Raw genomic sequence first — 6000 nt, 5'->3', positions numbered from 1 at the left:
GTATTCGTACTCGTACAATACACAGCTTTTAGATGTATGTACTATTGGTATATACACTCCAATGATCAGCTCTTAGCAGCCCATGTGAGTCACCTAACACATGTGGGAACCATCATTTGGCAACTAGCATGAAATATCTCATAAAATTACAAAAATATGAGTAATCATTCATGACTTATTTACATGAAAACAAAATTACATATCCTTTATATCTAATCCATACACCAACGACCAAAAACACCTACAAACACATTCATTCTTCAATTTTCTTCATCTAATTGATCTCTCTCAAGTTCTATCTTCAAGTTCTAAGTGTTCTTCATAAATTCCAAAAGTTCTAGTTTCATAAAATCAAGAATACTTTCAAGTTTGCTAGCTCACTTCCAATCTTGTAAGGTGATCATCCAACCTCAAGAAATCTTTGTTTCTTACAGTAGGTTATCATTCTAATACAAGGTAATAATCATATTCAAACTTTGGTTCAATTTCTATAACTATAACAATCTTATTTCAAGTGATGATCTTACTTGAACTTGTTTTCGTGTCATGATTCTGCTTCAAGAACTTCGAGCCATCCAAGGATCCATTGAAGCTAGATCCATTTTTCTCTTTTCCAGTAGGTTTATTCAAGGAAATTAAGGTAGTAATGATGTTCATAACATCATTCGATTCATACATATAAAGCTATCTTATTCGAAGGTTTAAACTTGTAATCACTAGAACATAGTTTAGTTAATTCTAAACTTGTTCGCAAACAAAAGTTAATCCTTCTAACTTGACTTTTAAAATCAACTAAACACATGTTCTATATCTATATGATATGCTAACTTAATGATTTAAAACCTGGAAACACGAAAAACACCGTAAAACCGGATTTACGCCGTCGTAGTAACACCGCGGGCTGTTTTGGGTTAGTTAATTAAAAACTATGATAAACTTTGATTTAAAAGTTGTTATTCTGAGAAAATGATTTTTATTATGAACATGAAACTATATCCAAAAATTATGGTTAAACTCAAAGTAGAAGTATGTTTTCTAAAATGGTCATCTAGACGTCGTTCTTTCGACTGAAATGACTACCTTTACAAAAACGACTTGTAACTTATTTTTCCGACTATAAACCTATACTTTTTCTGTTTAGATTCATAAAATAGAGTTCAATATGAAACCATAGCAATTTGATTCACTCAAAACGGATTTAAAATGAAGAAGTTATGGGTAAAACAAGATTGGATAATTTTTCTCGTTTTCGCTACGTGAAAATTGGTAACAAATCTATTCCAACCATAACTTAACCAACTTGTATTGTATATTATGTAATCTTGAGATACCATAGACACGTATACAACGTTTCGACCTATCATGTCGACACATCTATATATATTTCGGAACAACCATAGACACTCTATATGTGAATGTTGGAGTTAGCTATACAGGGTTGAGGTTGATTCCAAAATATATATAGTTTGAGTTGTGATCAATACTGAGATACGTATACACTGGGTCGTGGATTGATTCAAGATAATATTTATTGATTTATTTCTGTACATCTAACCGTGGACAACTAGTTGTAGGTTACTAACGAGGACAGCTGACTTAATAAACTTAAAACATCAAAATATATTAAAAGTGTTGTAAATATATTTTGAACATACTTTGATATATATGTATATATTGTTATAGGTTCGTGAATCAACCAGTGGCCAAGTCTTACTTCCCGACGAAGTAAAAATCTGTGAAAGTGAGTTATAGTCCCACTTTTAAAATCTAATATTTTTGGGATGAGAATACATGCAGGTTTATAAATGATTTACAAAATAGACACAAGTACGTGAAACTACATTCTATGGTTGAATTATCGAAATCGAATATGCCCCTTTTTATTAAGTCTGGTAATCTAAGAATTAGGGAACAGACACCCTAATTGACGGGAATCCTAAAGATAGATCTATTGGGCCCAACAAGCCCCATCCAAAGTACCGGATGCTTTAGTACTTCGAAATTTATATCATATCCGAAGGGTGTCCCGGAATGATGGGGATATTCTTATATATGCATCTTGTTAATGTCGGTTACCAGGTGTTCACCATATGAATGATTTTTATCTCTATGTATGGGATGTGTATTGAAATATGAAATCTTGTGGTCTATTATTATGATTTGATATATAGGTTAAACCTATAACTCACCAACATTTTTGTTGACGTTTTAAGCATGTTTATTCTCAGGTGATTATTAAGAGCTTCCGCTGTCGCATACTTAAATAAGGACGAGATTTGGAGTCCATGCTTGTATGATATTGTGTAAAAACTGCATTCAAGAAACTTATTTTGTTGCAACATATTTGTATTGTAAACCATTATCTAATGGTCGTGTGTAAACAGGATATTTTAGATTATCATTATTTGATAATCTACGTAAAGCTTTTTAAACCTTTATTGATGAAATAAAGGTTATGGTTTGTTTTAAAATGAATGCAGTCTTTGAAAAACGTCTCATATAGAGGTCAAAACCTTGCAACGAAATCAATTAATATGGAACGTTTTTAATCAATAAGAACGGGACATTTCATATAACTCATTGTTAAAATACCTAATGAGATACATACTTATAATAAAAACATGTTAACTATATATATAACCATATATATGTCATCGTATAGTTTTTATAAGTTTTAACGTTCGTGAATCACCGGTCAACTTGGGTGGTCAATTGTCTATATGAAACATATTTCAATTAATTAAGTCTTAACAAGTTTGATTGCTTAACATGTTGGAAACATTTAATCATATAAATATCAATCTTAATTAATTTATATAAACATGGAAAAGTTCGGGTCACTACAGTACCTACCCGTTAAATAAATTTCGTCCCGAAATTTTAAGCTGTTGAAGGTGTTGACGAATCTTCTGGAAATAGATGCGGGTATTTCTTCTTCATCTGATCTTCACGCTCCCAGGTGAACTCGGGTCCTCTACGAGCATTCCATCGAACCTTAACAATTGGTATCTTGTTTTGCTTAAGTCTTTTAACCTCACGATCCATTATTTCGACGGGTTCTTCGATGAATTGAAGTTTTTCGTTGATTTGGATTTCATCTAACGGAATAGTGAGATCTTCTTTAGCAAAACATTTCTTCAAATTCAAGACGTGGAAAGTGTTAAGTACAGCCGCGAGTTGTTGAGGTAACTCAAGTCGGTAAGCTACTGGTCCGACACGATCAATAATCTTGAATGGTCCAATATACCTTGGATTTAATTTCCCTCGTTTACCAAATCGAACAACGCCTTTCCAAGGTGCAACTTTAAGCATGACCATCTCTCTAATTTCAAATTCTATATCTTTTCTTTTAATGTCAGCGTAGCTCTTTTGTCTACTTTGGGCGGTTTTCAACCGTTGTTGAATTTGGATGATCTTCTCGGTAGTTTCTTGTATAATCTCTGGACCCGTAATCTGTCTATCCCCCACTTCACTCCAACAAATCGGAGACCTGCACTTTCTACCATAAAGTGCTTCAAACGGCGCCATCTCAATGCTTGAATGGTAGCTGTTGTTGTAGGAAAATTCTGCTAACGGTAGATGTCGATCCCAACTGTTTCCGAAATCAATAACACATGCTCGTAGCATGTCTTCAAGCGTTTGTATCGTCCTTTCGCTCTGCCCATTAGTTTGTGGATGATAGGCAGTACTCATGTCTAGACGAGTTCCTAATGCTTGCTGTAATGTCTGCCAGAATCTTGAAATAAATCTGCCATCCCTATCAGAGATAATAGAGATTGGTATTCCATGTCTGGAGACGACTTCCTTCAAATACAGTCGTGCTAACTTCTCCATCTTGTCATCTTCTCTTATTGGTAGGAAGTGTGCTGATTTGGTGAGACGATCAACTATTACCCAAATAGTATCAAAACCACTTGCAGTCCTTGGCAATTTAGTGATGAAATCGATTGTAATGTTTTCCCATTTCCATTCCGGGATTTCGGGTTGTTGAAGTAGACCTGATGGTTTCTGATGCTCAGCTTTGACCTTAGAACACGTCAAACATTCTCCTACGTATTTAGCAACATCGGCTTTCATACCCGGCCACCAAAAATGTTTCTTGAGATCCTTGTACATCTTCCCCGTTCCAGGATGTATTGAGTATCTGGTTTTATGAGCTTCTCTAAGTACCATTTCTCTCATATCTCCAAATTTTGGTACCCAAATCCTTTCAGCACTATACCGGGTTCCGTCTTCCCGAATATTAAGATGCTTCTCCGATCCTTTGGGTATTTCATCCTTTAAATTTCCCTCTTTTAAAACTCCTTGTTGCGCCTCCTTTATTTGAGTAGTAAGGTTATTATGAATCATTATATTCATAGATTTTACTCGAATGGGTTCTCTGTCCTTCCTGCTCAAGGCATCGGCTACCACATTTGCCTTCCCCGGGTGGTAACGAATCTCAAAGTCATAATCATTCAACAATTTAATCCACCTACGCTGCCTCATATTCAGTTGTTTCTGATTAAATATGTGTTGAAGACTTTTGTGGTCAGTATGTATAATACTTTTGAGCCCATATAAGTAGTGCCTCCAAGTCTTTAATGCAAAAACAACCGCGCCTAATTCCAAATCATGCGTCGTATAATTTTGCTCGTGAATCTTCAATTGTCTAGATGCATAAGCAATCACCCTCGTTCATTGCATTAATACACAACCGAGACCTTGCTTTGATGCGTCACAATAAATCACAAAATCATCATTCCCTTCAGGCAATGACAATATAGGTGCCGTAGTTAGCTTTTTCTTCAATAACTGAAACGCTTTCTCTTGTTCATCCTTCCATTCAAATTTCTTCCCTTTATGCGTTAATGCAGTCAAGGGTTTTGCTATTCTGGAAAAGTCTTGGATGAACCTTCTGTAGTAACCAGCTAGTCCTAAAAACTGGCGTATGTGTTTCGGAGTTTTCGGGGTTTCCCACTTTTCAACAGTTTCTATCTTTGCCGGATCCACCTTAATACCTTCTTTGTTCACTATGTGACCGAGGAATTGAACTTCTTCCAACCAAAATGCACACTTTGAAAACTTAGCGTACAATTCTTCCTTCCTCAATACTTCTAACACCTTTCTCAAATGTTCACCGTGTTCTTGGTCATTCTTTGAGTAAATAAGTATGTCATCAATGAAAACAATGACAAACTTGTCAAGGTATGGTCCACACACTCGGTTCATAAGGTCCATGAACACAGCTGGTGCATTAGTTAAACCAAACGGCATGACCATAAACTCGTAATGACCGTAACGTGTTCTGAAAGCAGTCTTTGGAATATCATCTTCTTTCACCCGCATTTGATGATACCCGGAACGTAAGTCAATCTTTGAATAAACAGATGAGCCTTGTAGTTGATCAAATAAGTCATCGATTCTCGGTAGTGGGTAGCGGTTCTTGATGGTAAGTTTGTTCAACTCTCGGTAGTCGATACACAACCTGAATGTACCATCTTTCTTCTTGACAAACAAAACAGGAGCTGCCCACGGTGATGTGCTTGGTCGAATGAAACCACGCTCTAAAAGTTCTTGTAATTGGCTTTGTAGTTCTTTCATCTCGCTGGGTGCGAGTCTGTAAGGAGCACGAGCTATTGGTGCAGCTCCTGGTACAAGATCTATTTGAAATTCAACTGATCGATGTGGGGGTAATCCCGGTAATTCTTTCGGAAATACATCGGGAAATTCTTTTGCAATGGGAACATCATTGATGCTCTTTTCTTCAGTTTGTACTTTCTCGACGTGTGCTAGAACAGCATAGCAACCTTTTCTTATTAGTTTTTGTGCCTTCAAATTACTAATAAGATGTAGCTTCGTGTTGCCCTTTTCTCCGTACACCATTAAGGGTTTTCCTTTTTCTCGTATAATGCGAATTGAATTTTTGTAACAAACGATTTCTGCTTTCACTTCTTTCAACCAGCCCATACCGATTATCACATCAAAACTCCCTAACTCTACTGGTATCAAATCAATCTT

The sequence above is a fragment of the Rutidosis leptorrhynchoides genome, chromosome 4 (assembly GCF_046630445.1).
Source record: "Rutidosis leptorrhynchoides isolate AG116_Rl617_1_P2 chromosome 4, CSIRO_AGI_Rlap_v1, whole genome shotgun sequence".
Taxonomy (NCBI): domain Eukaryota; kingdom Viridiplantae; phylum Streptophyta; class Magnoliopsida; order Asterales; family Asteraceae; genus Rutidosis; species Rutidosis leptorrhynchoides.
The sequence above is the reverse complement of the archived record's forward strand: the minus strand, read 5'-3'. Positions refer to the sequence as shown.